Genomic DNA, 21,874 nt, shown 5'->3' on the forward strand with positions numbered 1-21,874 from the left:
AGAGAACACAGGACTTTATGCAACCTGGAAACCACATATCCTGAGGCCGCATTTATTGTAGCTGGGGATTTTAACAAAGCAAATTTGAGGAAAACGCTACCGAAGTTCTATCAACACATTGACTGTAGTACTCACGCTGCTAAAACACTCGACCACTGCTACTCCAACTTCCGGGATGCCTACAAGGCCCTCCCCCGCCCTCCCTTTGGCAAATCTGATCACAACTCCATTTTGCGCCTCCCTTCCTATAGGCAGAAACTCAAACAGGAAGTCCCCGTGGTAAGGACTATTCAACGCTGGTCTGACCAAACGAAATCCACGCTTCAAGATTGTTTTGATCACGCGGACTGGGACATGTTCCGGGTAGCCTCTGAGAATAACATTGATTGATACGGTGACTGAGTTTATCAAGAAGTGTAGGAGATGTTGTACCCACTGTGACTATTATAACCTACCATAACCAGAAACCGTGGATAGATGGCAGCATTTGCGCAAAACTGAAAGTGAAAACCACAGCATTTAACCATGGCAATGTTACTGGGAATATGGCTGAATACATACAGTGTAGTTATGCCCTCCGTAAGGCAATCAAACAGGCAAAACATCAGCATAGAGACAAAGCGGAGTTGCGATTACAACAGCTCAGACACGAGACTTATGTGGCAGGGCCTACAGACAATCACGGTCTACTAAGGGAAAACCAGCCACATCGCGGACACCGATGTCTTGCTTCCGGACAAGCTAAACACCTTCTTTGCCCGCTTTGAGGATAACACAGTGCCACCTACGCGGCCCGCTACCAAGGACTGTGGGCTCTCCTTCTCCATGGCCGACATGAGCAAGACATTTAAGCATGTTAACCCTCGCAAGGCTGCCGGCCCAGACGGCATCCCTAGCCGCGTCCTCAGAGCATGTGAACACCAGCTGACTGGAGTGTTTACGGACATATTCAATCTCTCCCTATCCCAGTCTGCTGTCCCCACTTGCTTCAAGATGTCCACCATTGTTCCCATACCCAAGAAATCAAAGGTAATAGAAGCACTCACTTCTGTCATCATGAAGTGCTTGGAGAGACTAGTCAAGGATCATATCACCTCTACCTTACCTGACCCCCTGACCCACTTCAATTTGCTTACTGCCCCAATAGATCCGAAGACTATGCCATCGCACCGCACACTGCCCTATCCCACCTGGACAAGAGGAATGCCTATGTAAGAATGCTGTTCATTGACTATAGCATTCAACACCATAGTACCCTCCAAGTTCATCATTATGCTCGGAGTCCATGGGTCTCAACCCTGACCTGTGCAACTGGGTCCTGGACTTCCTGTCGGGCCGCCTCCAGGTCTCTGATCCTCAACACAGGGGCCCCACAAGGGTGTGTGCTCAGCCCCCTCCTGTACTCCCTGTTCACCCATGACTGCGTGGCCATGCACTCCTCCAACTCAATCAGCAAGTTTGCAGATAACACAATGGTAGTAGGCCTGATTACCAACAATAATGAGACAGCCTACAGGAAGAAGGTGAGGAGTGTGGTGCCAGGAAAATAACCTCTCACTCAACGTCAACAAAACAAAGGAGCTGATCGTGGACTTCAGGAAACTGCAGAGGGAGCGCCCCCCCTATCCACATCGACGGGACCGCAATGGAGAAGGTGGAAAGCTTCAAGTTCCTCGGCGTACACATCACTGATAAACTGAAATTGTCCACTCACACAGACAGCGTGGTGAAGAAGGCGCAACAGCGCCTCTTCAACTTCAGGAGGCAGAAGAAATTTGGCTTGGAACCTAAAAACCTCACAAACTTTTACAGATGCACAATTGAGAGCACCCTGTCGGGCTGTATCAATGCCTGGTACGGCAACTGCACCACCCACCCTCTCCAGAGGGGGGTGCGGTCTGCCCAACGCATCACCGGGGGCAAACTAACTGCCCTCCAGGACACCTACAGCACCCGATGTCACAGGAAGGCCAAAAAGATAATCAGGGACAACAACTACCCAAGCCGGTTCACCCAGCTATCATCCAGAAGGCGAGGTCAGTACAGGTGCATCAAAGCTGGGACCGAGAGATAGAAAAACAGCTTCTATCTCAAGGCCATCAGACTGTTAAATAGCCATCAGTAGCACCTTAAAGGCGGCTGCCCTATATACATAGACTTGAAATCACTGGTCACTTTAATAATGTTTACATATTTTGCATTACTCACCTCATATGTATATACTGTATTATATTATATTATATTCTACTGTATTTAAGTTTATGCCGCTCCGACATTGCTCGTTCAAATATTTATATATTCTTAATTAAATTCCTTTACTTTGGATTTGTGTGTGTTGTGTGTGTTTTTGTGAAATTGATAGGTATTACTTGTTAGATATTACTGCACTGTTGGAGCTAGAAACACAAGCATTTCGCTACACCCACAATAAGATCTACTAAACACGTGTATGTGACCAATACAATTTGATTTGATGTGATATGTTAATTTGACAGCCCCCTCTTAGCAATACTTGACACGATAGCCCTTGTTCTCACTAAAATACAAGATGTATAGGCTTGTTTGACATGAGTTCTCCTCACTCCCTTTCCAATGAGTGATATTTTTTTCATTTTGATCTATTTGATTGCTTTGTGAATCCTGGTATCTTTCTCTCTCTCTAGTTCTCTTTCTTTCTTTTTGTATTTTTCTCTCTCTCTCTCTCCCTCCCTCTCTCTTCTGTTTCCTGGTGCCTCTCCTCTGGTGCTGCTATACCCGGCCCTGGCTCTTCTAGATCCTCCCTGATATGTCGGAGCTGTGAAGGCAGGAAATGAAACCTTTTTTCTCCCACCACCGTTCCCTTTATCAGGCCACGGCTTGGTTCTCAGACCCACCGCTTGCCTAATGAACTCATTTTAGCACACTGAGAATGCCATCTTATCTCCACACGCGTCCCCCTCTCCTCTCCTCTTCTGCTGCTGCCTCCTCAATCCTCCATCCACAGTTCATATTATTGTTTCCAGAATGCCAAGAACTTCCCCTTATCTGCTTTTTCATTAAAGGTGTGAGGGAGTGAGGGAGAGAGAGATAGAGAGAGGGGGGGGGGGAGGATTGGAGAGAGAGAGAGACGGGGATAGAGAGAGAGTGAGAAATGCCTTATGTGGGATTGGGCTTTATGACTTGAGGCAGTCTATGGCTCTAAAACAGTAGCTTGATTAAAGCCAATCATTTCTCAATACTTTGGAGAGATTTGCATTCATATCTACGATTAACGACCTTTTCGTTCATTAATTATAGCCGGACCTGTTATAGCCGGACCTGTTTCCTGCACATATAACCTGGGGGTTGTAAGTACATCAACTAAATGATAACAGCAAAGCAAACAGAACATTGCAAGCATATCCTGATCAAAGTGTTTAGTCCCAAAATGTTCTCAAAGTGTAAATGTCAAATCATACATTCTTAAAAGTATGTGTGTATTTTTGCTATTGTAGGTTTCATGAAACATTGGCAATCTGCAATGACCTCTGATCAAAACTCTCCCTTTTAATTGGGAGAACATCACAAGGGAGCTTGTTCAAATACTGGCACTGTAGTAAAGTAACTGTGCCAATACAATGCTGCTTGTTTGCCAGAGGTCTCAGCTCTTAAGTTTCTCAAGCAAAGAAAGGAAGAGGGAGGGATAGAGTAAGTTGATCACCTACATGTACAGTATGTGTTGAGAATGCTATAGGCTTTTGTTTTACCCTTACTAGCAGGAGGCTGAAAGTATTTGTCCCCTCAGATCCTCAGGAAGTTTTACAGCTGCACCATTGAGAGCATGACTGACTGGTTGTATCTCCCCATCTGGTATGGCAACTGCACCGCCCGCAACCGGGAGGCCTTACAGCGAGTGGTGCTGACGGCCCAGCACATCACCTGCGAGCTCCCAGCCATCCAGAATGTACATGCCAGGCGGTGTCTGAGAAAGTCCACCTAGGACATGGACTGTTCTCCGTGCTCCCGTCCGGGAGGCCCTACAGCGCGTGGTGCGGACGGCCCAGCACATCACCGGGGTGAGCTCCCAGCCATCCAGGACATACATGCCAGGCGGTGTCTGAGAAAGTCCACCTAGGACATGGACTGTTCTCCGTGCTCCCGTCCGGGAGGTGGAACAGTGCATCAAGGCTCAGACAAACAAACTCCAAAACAGCTTCTATCCCCTGGCCATAAGACTGTTAAATAGCCAACTACTGCTCCTCTCCCACAGACTATCCACACTGACTCTATGCCCGTCCACAGGTTTCCTGTTAGGCTACCTGCTGATTATTTATTTCCATTAGTATTTACAGTGCCTTCAGAAAGTATTTCTACTCCTTGACATATTACACATTTTGTGGTGTTATAGTCTGAATTCAAAATGGATAAAAAAAAATCATTATAATAATTCACCCATCTACACACAATACCTCATAATGACAAAGTGAAAACCTGTTTTTAGAAATTGTTGCACATTTATTGAAAATTAAATACAGAAATATCTCATTTACATAAGTATTCACACCTGTGTAGAAGCACCTTTGGCAGCGATTACAGCTGTGAGTCTTTCTGGGTAAGTCTCTAAGAGCTTTCCACACCTGGATTGTGCAACATTTTCCCCTTATTCTTTTCAGAATTCTTGAAGCCTTGTCAAATCGGTTGTTGATCACTGCTAGACAACAATTTTCAGGTCTTGTCCTAGATTTTCAAGTAGTTTTAAGTCAAAACTGTAACTTAGAGATAATAACAGATAATTGTATATGTGGGGTACCGAGATGAGGTAGTCATTAAAAATCATGTTAAACTATATTATTGCACACAGAGCGAGTACATGCAACTTATTATATGACTTTTTTACTCCTGAACTTATTTAGGCCTGCCATAACAAAGGGGTTGAATACTTATTGATTCAAGACTTTTCAGCTTTCCATTTTTTTATACATTTGTAAAATAAAAAAAAAACATAATTACACTTTGAGATTATAGGGTAATACATGTTTAATTCAGGCTGTAACAATACAAAATGTGGAAAAAGACAAGGGGTGTGAATACTTTCTGAAGGCACTGTATCTACTTATCGTGCTACTGGTCACTATTACTCTTGTTAACATGTATATATTACTATTAGCAGTGGCGGTTCTAGCTTGTATGGCTCCCTGAGGTCAACCTACCCCCGCCCCCCTCCCCATCTCGTACTTCTGAGTGGGAGACCTTCCCAGGCAGTAGCCTGCCTAGCTCACAAATTAGATTCAGGGCGCTCACTCCGACAAGGTTACTTGACCCACAGTCCCACACGGTGACATGATATCATTGACGTGATGTGCAAATGAGAGAGAGAAAACCGAATGAATTAGCAAAACGATACTCAAGGCGTCATTTTGCTTATTCATGATCAAATCTGAAGCTGGTTTTGTTTATGTTACAGCTCACTCAGGTGTCAACCTGAGTACATAACATAGTAATTGAACATCTGAGACAGTCAAATTAGTATGATATGTTGCTTTTGGTATGGTATGTATTCATTTGGAGATGTCCATCATAGATTTCGTATCATGTGTTACAATTCATATGGTATGTTTTTTATCACAATTTGTATGATATGTTATAAATTGCAATTGTTGTGGCTAACGTTAGCTAGGTGGCTAATGCTAATGTTAGCTGGGTGGCTAATGTTAGCTAGGCTTGGGGTTAGGAGTTGAGGTTAGGGTTAAGGTTAGGAGTTAGGTTAAAGGATTAAGGTTAAGGTAAGGGTTAGCTTACATGCTAAGTAGTTGCAAAGTAGGTAAAAAGTAGTAAGTAGTTGCAAAGTTGCTAATTAGATAAAATGCTAAAGTTGTCCATGATGAGATGTGAACACGCAACCCTGACCAATCACCCTCCCTTCTGTCTCATGTAACCATACCAAAAGTAACATATCATACTAATTTGAGTGTTCCTGATTGTCATTTACTATGTTTTGTCTAGTCTATGAGACCAGGCTGCAGCTGTAGGGCGAACCGGTGAAGTTTCGCCGGGACACTGATTTGGGGTCAGTTTTGCATATTCCAAAGTGATGGTTAAGGTTAGAATCAGGGTAGGGGAAGCAGATCCTAGATTTGTATCTATGGGAAATCTCATCCCGGAGCATGTCCCTCAGAGGTTGGTTCATTGCTATAGGCTTACCTGCTATGCAGCTGTGGACCAGCTCCCTGTCCACTCTCACTGACTAAGGAGTCAAACCTGGCCAGCCTGTGGCCCAGGTCAGTGCTCACCATCTGATGTGAAAGGTCAAAGGTCATTGGAAGACAATCCTGATACATCCTCATGATGTATCAAGTAGGCCTATTAAAAGCATATTGGTCATGTTTGAGTTCACCTACATTGCAGTCGGCTACTGCAGACTGACTGATCTCCAAATCACCTTGCAAGATAAGTAGTTTCTCATTATTATTTTTACAAGTCAGTCTGTTCAGTTGGTGATCTGCGATTAATGAAGAAGTATGTAGGCTCTCAGAATAGGGCCATGGTCTTCCATTACGCAAACAGAGACAAGCCTGCATTCAAACCTAGTGAAATTCCACCTTCTTAATTTGGCCCCAATTGTCTGCAGTAGAAGCACCACCTTCACACCTTGACTGACAGAGAGGTGGTGAGGTGTATCCTGGGAGCTATGGAGCTCCGCTACAATTGGTTGGTCCAGTCAGGACAGACAGCGATGGCGCAGGTGCTCCAGCGTGAAACATAGGTACAAGATGGACGCCCGCCACTCCCCTCCCAGGGCCTCCGCCTCTGTAGAAGATAAATATTGTCTTAGATGAGCAATTAATTAATTAGCCAATTTTCTGGCAAGTCTTGGTAATTAAACTTTTGTGTATGGCTACTAGTTCCATAAAAAACTGCAGGAGTGTATGTAATATGTACTGTATGTATGTTGTATGACCAATAATAATCAGTATGGTTCTACTGTTTTCTAGTTTGGCCTCTTACCTTTCCCCTACCACCATGCCTGGTCCTGTTCACCAGACGTGCTACCTGTCCCAGAACTCTCTAGAGACTGCAGGAGCGGTAGAGATACTCCTAATGATCGGCTATGAAAAGCCAACTGACATTTACTCCTGAGGTGCTGATTTGCTGCACCCTCGACAACTACTGTGATTATTATTATTTGACCATGCTGGTCATTTATGAACATTTGAACATCTTGGCCATGTTCTGTAAAAATCTCCACCCGGCACAGCCAGAAGAGGACTGGCCACCCCTCATAGCCTGGTTCCTCTCTAGGTTTCTTCCTAGGTTTTGGCCTTTCTAGGGAGTTTTTCCTAGCCACCGTGCTTCTACACCTGCATTGCTTGCTGTATGTGGTTTTATGCTGGGTTTCTGTACAGCACTTTGAGATATCAGCTGATGTAAGAAGGGCTATAATAATACATTTGATTTGATGCCTCTCACCCAGCAGTGTGTGTTGCCTGCTCCACTCAGTGCTCGCTCTGTGCAGCTGAACACAGGCAGCCCCAGCAGCAGACAGGTCCATGCGCTCGTGAGGCTGCAGCCCCCCCTGGTGGCCCGGTGAGATGGTTTCTAACTCCATGCCCAGCACTCCCAGGGCCCATCCAGCTGTCCCTCACAGGGAGCACCAGTCTGTACGCCCCAAACAACACATAGTGCCCAATGTCACAGCACTGGAACAGGTAGATCTACATTAGCCTGGTCCCAGATCTGTTTGTGCTGTTTTGCCAACTCCTATGATCATTGTCATGTTTTGTATACGCAGCAGAAACATATCTAGTATCAGGCTAGAACTTCATGTGGACACTGGATGAGGACAATCACAGTAGTAGACTGTCATAGGCTGGTAGATCAATGTGTCATTACAGTGGTTTGACATTGCATTGCAGTACTAGCAAAGCCATGCATTACAGACTAAAACAGTGATTTACCTGGAGAAGTGATCTGAGCGGCATAAGGAAGGAGGAGGGGAGAGCCTATGGGAGCGACTAGAACCACCCTCCATCACCATCATCTTCCTCAGAGAGTAGTCATTGCCCTGTAAATGGCACTCATTAGCCTACTTAAAGTTGGTTTGATATCCTATTTGGTAACTTCTGTGTACCTGAACTTGTGGTTAAGCTAATGTTGGGGTGATATGTCTGTTTAAATGGTTCATTTAGTGTATGGATGCTGTGTATACAAAGTAGCCTGTATTGGATTGATGTCACCGTATTCTGTCCATCTGAAGGCTCCATCAGATAGGTGGTGGTACTGTGAATGGCAGAGACTCTGCTGTGTAGCCAGAGTGAGGCGCTCTCCACAATGTGCAGTATGCCGCAGCGAATCCCTACATACTGGAGAGCTCTGCTGAATTCACCGCTCACCCCCTGGGCAAAAATAGGATATCATTACTGATTCAAAGCCAATGAGCTGTTGAATGGTGTTTCTAGGATATTTTCTTCCTCATTGAATACTCCTTGAGCTTTATGGAAATATCGACCTGAATTTTATACTGCATAATCCCAGATCTCTTTGTGCTGTCTTGCTAACTCCTGCGGTCATTGTCAGCCAAATGTTGGTAAGTTGGTAAGACAGCACAAACAGATCTGGGAGCAGCCATTCCTCTCGCCTGGTTGAAGTCTATCTCATGGCGCGAGAACAGGTGAGTGTCGTTTGAATCTCAGAGTGTGTCGAGACCCAGCGCTCCAATAGCTCATCCCTGCTCTCGGGGGTCCGATATGGGAATGGCGATAAACGAGCCATAACACTGTGAAGAGGTTCGAGACTTGTTGAAAATGTAGACCCCTCCGTGAACGCCTACTCTGGGCACGTGTACTGGACTACAGCGCTCTATGGCTGAGAAACTACAGCAGGGAGCAACAGTACAAGAGATAGTCAGAGATCCTATAATGGGAGAGAGAGAGATGATAGCTAAAATAACGGGTAACGGAGTTCTGAAAGAATTTCCTGTGCTCCCAAAAACCATAAGAAACTGTAACATTTCAGATCCGCATATGGTTGAAACTGAAATGGCATTAGTGAGTGAGTGAGGGCATAGAGAGGCTGCAGGTGTGATTGATTGATTGGTTGATGTGTCGTTGACAAGGGCAGCACTATCTCCAGACACTGACCTGACAGGGGCCTGGGGTGGCTGGGGCATCTTGTTGAGAACCAGCCAGGCATCCTCACGCTGCCTAGAGCTCTCTTCCTCTTCCTCCAGCAGGGCTACAGAGACACTCAGCAGCTTCCCCTCCACATTCACCTCTGCATCCTGCCACACACAGACAAGCGCGGCTTCAAATCACATTTATTTTATAAAGCCATTTTTATATCAGCAGTTGTCACAAAATGCTTTACAGTAACAAAGGGATTTACTGTGATCAGCTGAACAAACTACACACACTGTCTTCAACAAATCCACACTCACCATAAGAGTCTAAGAAGAAATGATGCAATGTAGAAGCAAAACGGGTTCAGCGGCATGCTTATGACCAAGAGGATAAACAAGACTCTATATAGAACCACAACTTATTTTAAAGAAGTATACACATTATACAATATATAATGTGGGGGGGCATAAGAGAGAGTGTGTGGTTAAGGTTGTATGAAATGGACAGATCGATTATTCACAGCACTCACAGGTGGCAGACTTCATCATCACCCATAGCACAGCAGCTACTTCAAGAGAGACTAGGTTTGGGGAAAGCTGGGTGAAATTACATCAATACAACTAGATCACTGGTAGTTCTCCTTGTAATTTGCTTGTAATTATGTCATTTCAGGCAGGTTTGCTTGCTGGGGTCTACTACGTTGGTTAACCTCCAACGCCAAGTCCCCGTGACCTCTGACCTCTCTGCGAGGCCCCTTCCTCTGCTCCATCCTTGTACAGACTTAGCTCTCTCTCCATCTCCTCTTTGTCCACAGCTCCTCTAAACTCGCTGTCCCAGGAGAAGAAAAGAGACAACATCTCCTTTGTCCTCCTGTCCTCTTTCTGCTGGTTACACTGAAGACAACAAAGTAGACTCCTTTATTTTAATTCTACACAGCCCATAAGGCCTAGGTACACAGTTGGGCACAGTTTGTGTATTTCACCACTGCTTGCTAAGTTGGAGTCCACAGGATAGAAATAGAAGGCCGGTAAAAGCCCCTCAGACCACGGCTATTGTACAGTATAGCACAGTACACTAGACATTACATTTCTATGGGCCACAGACAATTCCTTCACCGTCTACTCTCGTCTCTCTTATCATCAACTGCAGCCGGCACAGTGTCTCACTCTCTTTGTCTCTGTAGCCAGCTTTGATGTGTCCAGCCAGGCTGTTCACCATAGCGCCACTGGATGCTCTGCCCAGGAAGCTGAGCACAAGCTGCAGGAACTGCCCTTGGCTCACCACTTCACTTTCATAGGCACACATTGTCCAGCATGACCCAGGATCCTCTGCTTCTCTGGGGACTAGATGGTGAACAAACAAACGACTGCCAGGATCATGATTTCAGAGATTTTTGCTCCTCGAACTGAATCAAAAGTCTCCATTGTACTCTTATGCTCTGTGTCTTGCCAAGTGTTCATCTCTAAGAGAAGAGAAGCTTGCACAGTGGTCTCGTATCACTTTTTTTTATTCAAGCTCACGTGTCAGCCTCTTGCTCTGACGTGATACGAGCAAGAGCAATGGCAGGGTTTCTCTTTCCTCAAAGTTATCACATTATGTGTTAGTTCCTTTTAAAATGTCTATATATGAACCTCAAAGAAAGAATTTAACATAATCACCTTCGGGTAGGGGACCAGACTCCATGACAACACATAGCCCCTCTATGTCCAGCGCTGGGGTGTCCGACCCTAACCCCTTCATGACCTCTTCTATGTCCCCTCATTCCTCTGGAGGTTCTGGGCTGTGTGCGGCAATTTGGTGCCCCACACAAGGCTCTCTGTGTGGGGTAATCATGTTCTCCTCTCCCCTCCTTTCTTCTCCACCCTTTATCTCAAGGCATGGAGGCTGCATGTCCCCCTGTCCAGCTTCACATGGCATACAGGCCTTCTCTGTCTCCATGGTTACAGGGCTTCAAAGGAGACCAAAGGTAATATGGCCATCTTCTTGTAACGGCCCTTGTGGTTGTTGTTGTTGTTGTTGACTACTGATTCGCCAATGAGTCCTGGCTTGTTTTAATTTAATCATTCAAGCTGAATAATGGTAACAATGACATGTCTGTGTTCTCTCTGTCAGTTACATACGCCTTTACATTTGAAGGCAGTAAGTCAGTAATACTACAACTTGTCCACTAGATGGACTAGAGATACACGGACATATTGGGATGATGTCATTCCGTTGTGGTATATCATGTGAGTTTTGTAGACATTCAGAACCATTAACTCGTGATTGTTATTCTTCAGGCCTTATGTGAACATAATGGTGTGTGTGTGTGTGTGTGTGTGTGTGTGTGTGTGTGTGTGTGTGTGTGTGTGTGTGTGTGTGTGTGTGTGTGTGTGTGTGTTTACTCACAGTGGTTAGGATCATGACGGACTCCTGTGTGCTCTCATTCTGATCATGATAGAAACTCAGCAGAAGGACTAATACTTTCAACAGATCTCAAAGCACCTGGATTTTATTATATTAAATGACATCCTCCGTCAATCCTGATGTGATTCTCTGCAATCATTTCCCCCACAAGCTACAATCCGTTATGTAGTAGAAAGATATGACGAGCTAATGGGAGATTCTGTTCTATAAACAAAGTGAATCAATGGTATTTACTGCAGTGTGTTAATGGTGGTGGTTAGGCATGGTTCAGTCAGTCACCATAGCACAGTCACAGTGGGAAGAGGCCTGAGAGAGTGTCTCTGTCCAGTGCCTCAAATTCTCAGCACAGCCGTGTTCCCGGCTACACAGGGAGAGATGTTCCAGAAACAGCTGGAGGTGGTCCTCAGAGAGCCTCGAGACATACTGACACACATACTGGGACACAGACAGACAAACTGACAAACTGATAGACAGACAGACAGATTAAAATAACAGAAGAGAAATACTGAGCACTGATCACCTATACAAATCACGAACTAGGGGGAAGATTAAAAAAAAAAAAAAAAAAAAACATTTTCACATGGACAAATTGGTTTTGCTGTAGTGAGTCAGGTGTGAAAACCTTCACTAACACAGTTATATTAACGGTATTGCACTTTTCATGTACACCTGTAGTTTCATTTTAGCCAGCTAATAGCCTAACCACCCCTCAAACAACATGATGGACTACATGTTCAAATCCTGTTGCTGCGGGATTATTTTGGTCTGCGACAGTAGTTTTCAAAGTAGCCCTTTCCTGCAGTCGATGACTAAAAGCTCCTTCTTTGGCCTCATGGGTGGAACGTTATTCATATTTTTCATAATTTCATCATAAATAAAGATTACCATGAAAATCCAGTGTTTCTATGTAAAAACACATTTTGTTATATTTCAGTCTTCTGTGATGCATATAAAGTGTAATATTGGGATGCAAATTCAAAACTGAATAAATAAATCTTCTTTTTTTTAAGCCCATAACCATGTGTTAGTGGGCTCAGAGACGTCAAGTACACTCTTTCCACAGAGGGTTCTACAAGGAACCCAAAATGGTTCTACCTGGAACCATAAAGGGTTTCACCTGGAACCAAAAAGGGTTATCCTATGGGGACAGCCGAAGAACCCTTTTTTCTAAGAGTGTATATGGATAGCGAAGAGTTTTCATTTTGAAAATGCTTAGAGGAGTGGTCTCTGAGAGATTTACCTGAGGCTGGCTAGTGCTCAGTATTGAGGATGAAAAGTACTAAATGTTTTTGTCCCCCCCCCCCCCCCAAATATAAATTACACGGATTTACTTCTATTTTTCGTATCTGTCTGATGTTCGGCGAGCGAATTGGATTAAAACACAGAGCAAGATTGCTTGTCTCCTCTGTTCCATTCTGTACAGTACATCTCTGAGTTCCGCCCTGCTCCCAGTCCCTGTCACTGATCCAAACACAGAGCAGCTTTAATTAAAAGCTGGGTTCTCTGTAGTCTTATTGTCTGTCTTGACGTTAAACCCCCAAAGCTTTTATCCCCAGCATTAATCCTAATCCTTACTCTCTCCAATCCACTAATCCACACGGAGGTAGATAGACACTAGCTCAGATCAACACTGAGGTGCATTGTACAAATCTGTACTGTAATGGTCTGATATACACAATGAATAGGGCCAGGAAGTTCTCCTGACTACTCTGGACCCGAAATGGTCAGGGAAAACTTGTGGACCTCATCATACAACGCCCTACCTTGTATTCCTCATATGTCAACCCCTCCTCCCTTTATAAGTGTGGTCTGTTCCTACCAGGCGCAGAGAGAGGGTGTGGTCGGCTTGGAGCCTCCAGTCAGTGAAGTGTAGTGCCAGACACTCCCTCCGTCTCTCCACGGTATGCCTCTGGATCTCCTATCCCCTCTGCAGCTCCACCCTGCACTGCCTCATCTGCCTCTTCAGCTCAGACAAGCTGGGACAACATAGAAAAAATGGGAATGGTTAACCAGGGGTTAAATAAGGACGTTTGTAGGGGCTCTCCAAAATGGTATGTTGTTCCCTGGACATTGAACAGGTATCCATTCAATTCCCACAATACTGCTTTGGTAGCAATTTATTTGGATGGTCCATCTGTAGATGCTCTACAGACTATCAGTGACATTTCAACTAACTATCTACTAACCCTAACCCCAACCTTAACCCTTATCCTAACCCTAAACCTAACCTTAACCCTTATCCTAACCCTAAACCTAACCTTAACTCCAACCTTAACCCTTATCCTAACCCTAAACCTAACCTTAACCCTTACCCTTATTTTAAACCTAACCCTAACCCCAATCTTAACCCTTATCCTAACCCTAAACCTAACCTTAACCCTTACCCTTATTTTAAACCTAACCCTAACCCCAACCTTAACCCTTATCCTAACCCTAAACCTAACCTTAACCCTTATTTTAAACCAAACCCTAACTGTAACCTTAGCAAGCAGTTGCTCATCAACAGATATTTTGTTGATAGTGTGACTATCTGGACTATCCAAATAAAGTGTGACCTATTGCTCTGCTGCAAGGTGATATGACTCTAGTAGAACACGGTGGAAGAACCAGTCACTTTACATCACAATGTTGTCTTTAAAAGTACTCAGCGCTGGTGGGTTACACAGCAATTGCATATACATACTGTATTTGGGGGGGGGGGGTTCTTGTGGATATAATACAGTAGATTACAGCCTCCATCATGGTCTTTAGAGTGCTTCCTGATGAAAATGCTGTACAATCGTCAGTCTTCAATTCTCGATTCTCCCTGTTTCTGTGTGTGAGAGAGAGCGTAGCCAAATGAGGGGCACCGTGTATGTTGATCAGTTGAATAACAGTGGGCCAGATTATTTGAGACATGAGATAAATAAGGTACTACAGTACTTCTGGTGGGGTGAGAGCAGCCTTATGGGCTGTGACGATCAATGAGCCAAGGAATGAGCATATAGGCACATGGAGGCCAAGATACACTGTACGTTCCACCATCAACAATCTCCACCAGGATATTGCTATTCTATTGAATACAAATACCAATTTAAAGAAACAACCACGGTATGAGAATTAGGCGCATGAGTAGATTGTCACCTTCGGTTCTTATTATGATAGAGTAGCATCCTTACCAAGCCTGCACTGGCGGAAGAGGAGCACAATGTTTGGGGGGGGGGGGGGGGGGATGCCATCAATCATTCTGTCTCTACTCCATATGCAATCATCTCTCCCTCTTCCCCCTCCTCTCTCTTCCTTGTCTTCACTTTGGTATTGCACCCCACCTGTGATTTCCTCTCTATCACCCTCTCTATCTCGCTCCCTCTCTCCCTCAGAGGTGATGAATATATCCCACTGGCTGCCTGGTACCTGTAGCAGTTGCAGGCTGAGCTCCAGCCCCCAGGCGGTACTGGGCTGCCTCTGCCTCTTCTCGGTCAGAAAGGAGGGGGATGGAATTGAGAGGTGGATGATGAGAAGGGGAGGAGGAGGACCTTATCAAGCATGGCCCTAAAAAAAAAGCAGGGGAATGAATGGAGATGAACTCTCTTCAACCCCACCCCTCCTCCTTTCCCCTTCTTCTCCCTCAGTCTCTCCCCTCCGATCTGCCTCTCTAAGGAACTGCACCACACATGGGACCAGAGAAGGTAAGACCTTCTCCAGCAGGTAAATCCTGCAAAGACAGCACACGTTCATGAATAATACATGGTGGCGCAAATGTTCTTGCTAAATGGGCTACATCAGATTGGGGAATGGGGAGATGTTCTAACGTAGACTCCATGGATGCCTAGGTTAGAGGCTTCTAAACAGTGTCTACCCCCAAGCCATAAGACCCCTGAACACTGAATCAAATGGCTACCCAGATGGCTACCCCCCCCCCCCCCACCGCTACTACTCTCGACGCCCCTTGGGTCAGCTGAGCTTTGCCGACACACTCCAGTCTGCGACCCAGCTCTGACCCTCGGCTGGTGATCTGTCTCTCCAGAGTGCTCCTCTCTGCCCTCTCTGTCCTCCGGAGTCCCTTCCATTTTCATCCCCCATTTCCCTGCTCAGATGGAGAGAGGATAGAGGGTCTGCTGTAAAATATAAAAATGTGGAGAAAACTGGGGCAACGGATCTGATTGGTGGGTATCTTTGGCAAAAAGGGAGTGGAGCTTGTAGGCTATTTTGCGCTCAAATTCATTTTCTTTCAAAAATAAGGTATTTAAGATAGGTATTTATGTTTTAGAGGTTGTTGCTGATATGTATGTGCAATACAATATTTATATTCAACAAAAAAAACATAAAATTATGCCAAAATTGTGCAGAAAATGCTTGAATAACCAAGAGTAATTGATGCATAATAAACTACCCTAAGAAATATGATTAATTTATGGAAAATACACAAATAACCCCCTAACCCCCTGATATTGTTTACCTTTTCCCGTTCTCCTTGTGTGTCAAATGGATTGACAACATTCCAATCCTCCCCTTTCTCTCCCCTTGAGTACAATTCCCAAAGGATGGTGGCAATGCAAGCAGTCAATAAACAACCCTATGGAAATGAATCTCTTCACTTCAAATCTCGATCTACCCCTGTAGCCAACAGCACCCTCCCCAGTGTGTGTAGGGGTGGCGTCTGCTTGTTGCTAGGCACAGGTCTCTATTTGATGGTCACTAAGGGAAGGAAAAAGATCACTTGTTGTAAATGAGAAGAGGCAAAGGGAGGGAGGGGTCACAGCCACTGAAACATGACCTCATCGCTCAGCTCAGCTGCACTGCAGAGCAGTGTGTGGTTCATATGATAGATTGCCTCCCTTTAATTTTGACACTTAATTGGGAGGCCTTTTCACAATAGGGGAGAGAGGGGTAAGTTAAGTTTTGTTTTACATTCAGCATCACTTTGTCAAGGGATATATAGTATTTTTTCTGATTAATATGTCTACATATATTTCAGGATGTTGTGTATCCCTGGAAATAATCAGAATTCATGTAAAAATAACAGTTTTGACGACATAGCTTGTCCAAAAAAAGTGGTTTCTTGGCACAACTTACTTCGGGTATGGAGTAAGTTGAGCATATGGACAGGGTAAGTTGAGCCGCCTTGGGGTAAGTGGTAGATGGTGTCCTGTGACAGTGGGTGTTGGTGCTGGTAGGTCAAAGTTGAATTCATGGAATGGGGATGTGGTACATTGCATATCTTAAATGTACGCCTACATTCAGATATAGATCTCTGTGTTCAATATCACGTACCCTTCCATTTCTTGACCAGTTGTCTGGGACAGGGATGTTGTTTTGATATGCCAATTCATAGGCATGTTCTCTGCATTTGAGTCTACTAAGCCCATGAAACTGTTCTGCGAGATTCTTAATACGTTTAGCAATCTCAGACTCCGTGTCATCATATAAGACCTTGTGTGCCACTGCTACTCTATCGTAGCCTCTATTTTCTTTGGTGTCATTCAGTCATTTTTTCATCCCTTGCTGTTGCTTGAATGCACTTCTTTCCTTCTCTCACTTCTTTGGCTGCTCTTTCAAGAACATCAAGAGGGGCTAAACCCATCCAACTGGGCCCATCCCACTATTTCAACATAATCTGTCAACGCACTGTGGTGTGGAGTCAACTTGGAAAATACATTGGCGCCTGTATTTTTGCACAAAATGTTCTTGTGTTTTCTTTTCCCATTTCCCCCCCCTCTGTTGCATTCAAGAGGAAATGCAGGCTAGGTCATGGTATTTGGGAAGTGACAGAAGTCACATTTCCTTTTCAAATCAACCTTTTGTACAATGACCTGATACTCTCTCTGCATCATAAAACTGAAACGGAAACTCACTGAAAAGCTATCTTTAAAAATCCTTCTGAAAGCGCTACGGTGCCTTCGGAAAGTATTCATACCCCTTGATTATTCCACATTTTGTGGTGCTACAGCCTGAATTCAATGGATTGATTCCTTTTCTCACCCATCTGTACACAATACCCCATAATGACAAAGTGAAAACAAGTATTCACACCCCTTTGCTATGACACTCCAAATTGGACTCCTTCACGTTCTTGATTTCCCCCTCTATATCTGTCTGTTCCTCAGTTTTGTTCCCCATATCAGCATTATTGTCATAATGTTGTTTTGTTACCCCTGTCCAGACGCTGTCCTTCCTCTGTTTAATGTCCGTTTTCCATTTAATGTTCACTCCCTGTACTTGCTTCTCGTCTCCAGCGTCGGTCCTTACATAATGCTGACACAACTATTTGAAGCATCAGGGTGTTTTTGTTTTTGGTGGTGACGTCGGGACCGGGTGCCGCAGCCGATGGAACCGGGGGTGCCTCAGCTGGCTCGTCGGGCTTCGCTTCCACGCTTTAGCTGGCTCGAGATGTTTCCTTGCCTCGGTTGGCTCGGCAGGTTCCCATGCCTTAGCCGGCTCGTCGGGCTCCCATGCCTCAGCCGGCAAGTCCAGCACCCATGCTTTGGCCGGCCCGTCAGGCTCGCCTAGGTGGGAGGCCGGGTGGCACCCCTAGAGGGGGGCGTACTGTCACGCCTGCTCCCGCTAACCCTCTTCGCGAGCGCCAGGCTGCCCTTCATTACGCACACCTGTCACCATTTTACGCGCATCTGCGCTCATTGGACTCACCTGGACTCCTTCACGTTGTTGATTGCCCCCTTTATATCTGTCTGTTCCTCAGTGTTGTTCCCTGTGTTAGCATTATTGTTGTAATGTCGTTAAGTTCCCCCTGTCCAGACACTGTCCTTCCTCTATTTGATGTCCATTTTTCCATTAAATGTTCACTCCCTGTACTTGCTTCTCATCTCTGGCATTGGTCCTTACAAGAAGAAGTGAAGAGTTTATCTGTCCAGCATGAACCATATATTTTAAAGGTTAAGTAGGTGGAATTTGTGGCCTTTATAGCTATGGTGATTAATGGCACTGCCAACTTGGATAGGAAGTCCAGGAATATAGATATTGTTGTGGATGCGGTGGAGTGGTTCCTGGGACTGAAAAACTTATTGGCAGAGGAGTTGCATGGAGTATTGTCACAAGCCGTACCACCCTCTCAGGCACAAGAACCTGAGAAGGGAAATATTGAGATTTGAAGGAAAGAATTGGGAGTTTTGTTTTTGTCAATGTACAATTGTTTTGGGGGGTGGATTAAGTTAGTTTTCTGTGTGAATGTTATTTTTACCTTGTTTTTTCAACCTCGTACAGTTGGTAGTGGCAATACACCTTTTGGGGTTGTAGTCTGCCATAAAACCCACAGAAGAAGAAGAGCAGGTCAGTTTTTTTAGTTCAGTGTGCTGCTTTGAGGAGAGACATGTATGCGGGAGGCATAGAACATGAACAGGAATATTGGGACAGGGACACAGAAATGTGGTTTTCTGAGGAAGAATGGTGGCAAAAAAAATTAGGAAGAGGAGGTCGAAGAGAATGAGGAAAGCAGAGGTTGGATTTGAATTTGAGGAAGATTTCGATAAAAATTGAGATAGGGTGTCAAGTGCAAACAGAGTGAGACTTGCGCCAGACTGAGTTCTGGAGGGGAAATGGAAGTGAATGAGGGAGTGTAAAGTGAAGTGAAGAGCTTGGAACCCGAGCTTGACATCGTTGGACATGATAAGAAGAATCTGGTCCAGTAGGAGTGAAATGTATGGAGAAATTGGACCCTTACCTTTTGGCAAATTCATCTGTGGTTTCAGGGTAGGTGAAAAATTAGTTGGGTGCAGTTGAATCAGTGAAGGTAACCTGTAGTGGGAATTCAAGATCGGTTTCTTGCTTTTCTCTTAGGAACAGGGCACCATTGAAAGGAGTGATTTCTGTGGTAGCGTTAAGTGTGGTGGTGGAGCAATTGATGTTGACAATTCCTGGTGTTTGTGACACCTGCCGTGTGGTGTGAAGCAGACCAGGTGGGGAGCCTGGTGAAACAGAGGAGTCACTGTCAGTCCTTTTGAGTTTTGAGTCAGAGTCTCTGCCAGACAAAGTCATGTTAGCATATCTCAGTTATCCACTGCGTTGTTTCAGGTGCAACGTTTATGGTCATGTCGTAGCAGTGTGCAGGAGGGAGATTCCAAGATGTGGGAAGTGTGAAGGAGGACATGGGACAGAAGATTGTGTCATTTTGGTGGATAAAGTTGCATGTGTCAACTGTAGGGGTGCCCATGTTGCTGGGGATCGGAAGTGTCCAGGCAAGAGAGGCAGGTTGAAGTGGCCAGAGTCCGATTTGTGCAGAAGGTGTTGTATGCTGAGGCAGTGAATAAAGTAGAGGAGGATGGGTCAAGGGTGAGGGATTCTAAGAGGATCCCAGTGAGTAATATATTTTTGCCAGCACAGAGGGATAGGCCAATGAGTGATTTATGCTTCAGTGAGATTGTCTTCTTAGCGTTCATAGCAATGGTTGTCAACTGTACCGCAGAAATGGAACATAAATCACAGAAAATGGTGGCAGCTGCAGAAAAGTATTTGGGTATATGAGATTTGACTTCAGAAGAGTTACAGGATGTGTTGAGGGGTGGTCGCCTGTCCTCCCAGGCCATTGGAATGGTGCAGGAGCAGATTGTGTCAAAGTAGTGGGATGGGGAAGTGGGTTTTTATTAATGTAGTTGGCAGCTGCAGAAAAGTACCTGGTTGTGAGGATTTTATTGCAGAAGAGTTGTAAGATGTTTTGAGACTTCTATTTTTTTAATAGTGGTATATAGGGTATGTAGGGTTGGTTGGTGGTGCAATTGTGTTATTTTTCCCCCCTTTCTATATTTATTGTATCACAAATGTAACGTGATTGAACACAGAACCACACAAACAAAATGTGTGAACGCCATGATCACAAAAAAAGAAGTGCATGTCAGAACAGAAACTATACCATGAAGTCCAAGTGATGAGTCGTATATCTGGGGAAGGGTATAAAACCATTTTGAGAGCGTTGAAAGTTTCCAAGAGCACAGTGGTCTCCATTATTGGGAAATGGAAAAAATATGGAACTACCCAGACTCTGCCTAGAGCTGGCTGTCCGACCAAACTGAGCAACCGGGCAAGAAGGCCCTTGGTCAGGGAGGTGACCAAGAACCCAATGACCATTCTGACAGAACTACAGAGTTCCTTGGCTGAGAGGGCCAGAAGGACAACAGTCTTTACAACACTTCACCAATCTGGGCTTTACGGGAGAGTGGCCAGACGGAAGACACTCCTGAGAAAAAGGCACATGACAGCACTCCTGGAGTTATCAAAAAGGCTTGTGAAAGACTCTGAGATTGTAAGGCAAAATATTACGTGGTCTGATGAGACCAATTTGAAGTATTTGGCCTGAATACAAAGCGCTATGTCTGGAAAAAATCGGGCACAGCTCATCATCCGTCTAACACCTTCCCTAACGTGAAGCATGGTGGTGGCAGCATCATGCTATGGGGATGCTTTTCAGCAGCAGGGACTGGGAGACTGGCAAGGATAGAGGGAACCATGAATGGAGCCAAATACATTCCAATCCTTGATGAGAACCTGCTTCAGAGTGCAAACGACAGTAGACTGGAGTGAAGATTTACGCTCCAACCGAACAATGACCCCAAGCACATAGTCAAAGCAACACTGGAATGGCTTCAGAACCAGAATGTGAACATCCTTGAGTGGCCCAGCCAAAGTCCAGACTTGAATCCCATTGAAAATCTGTGGAAAGACTTGCTCCCTATCTAATTTAAGAGTTTGAGAAAATCTGAAAGGAAGAATGGGAGAAAATCCCCAAATCCAGATGTGCAAAACTGATACAGACATACCCAAGACGATGTAATGAAGCTGGAATCACCGCCAAAGGTGCTTCTACAAAGTATCGACTAAGGGATGTGAATATTTATGTAAATGATATATTCCTGTATTTAATTTTCAATAAATGTGCAACAATTTCTAAAAACATGTTTTCACTTTGTCATTATGGGGTACTGTGTGTAGAAAAAAAAATATTAAATCAATTTTGAATTAAGGCTGTAACACAACAGAATGTGGGATAAGTCAAAGGGTATGAATACTTTTTGAAGGCACTGTACAAGACGTCTCACAGGAACTACCCAGTGGGCACAGATGTCAGTTCAACATCTAGTTATGATTTACATTTGGTTGAGTTGTCAACTAACGTAAAATCAACAAAACAAATCACCATGTCATTCAATTTTGGTTCAAATTTGGGTGAAAAAAAATGCTAAAATCCCTTTTTGGTTGAATTTACGTTGAAACAACATTGATTCAACCCGTTTGTGCCCAGAGTGGATTGCCTTTTCACATCCATTGCAGTCCACTCAGCTGCATACTTTTTAAACCGTAGATTTATGTAATTAGCTATATTTGGTGTTAGGAGCCTCATGTCAAAATTTTATTTTCAAACGTGCAGGACCGCATTATTTTCTTCCACCCTTTCCTGATACAGTTTT

General features: G+C 44.6%; 1 long non-coding RNA gene across 5 annotated transcripts; it reads right to left on the reverse strand.

The window, feature by feature from the left end:
* Positions 1-4,600: 4,600 nt before the first annotated feature.
* Positions 4,601-17,717, reverse strand: LOC110503659 (uncharacterized). Of its 5 annotated transcripts, none has more exons than XR_016491313.1 (4): positions 15,919-17,717; positions 7,914-13,456; positions 7,426-7,614; positions 4,601-6,765 (listed from the first exon to the last, which is right to left on the reverse strand). It is a non-coding gene; the product is annotated as an uncharacterized LOC110503659 (long non-coding RNA). The 5 variants fall into 5 exon arrangements; XR_016491314.1 differs by lacking the exon at positions 15,919-17,717 and adding an exon at positions 14,874-15,371; XR_016491315.1 differs by lacking the exon at positions 15,919-17,717 and having other exon boundaries at positions 7,914-9,235; positions 13,300-15,371.
* Positions 17,718-21,874: the final 4,157 nt, after the last annotated feature.

This window comes from Oncorhynchus mykiss, chromosome 24, assembly GCF_057628025.1.
Source record: "Oncorhynchus mykiss isolate SJ-2025 chromosome 24, ASM5762802v1, whole genome shotgun sequence".
NCBI classification, from domain to species: domain Eukaryota; kingdom Metazoa; phylum Chordata; class Actinopteri; order Salmoniformes; family Salmonidae; genus Oncorhynchus; species Oncorhynchus mykiss.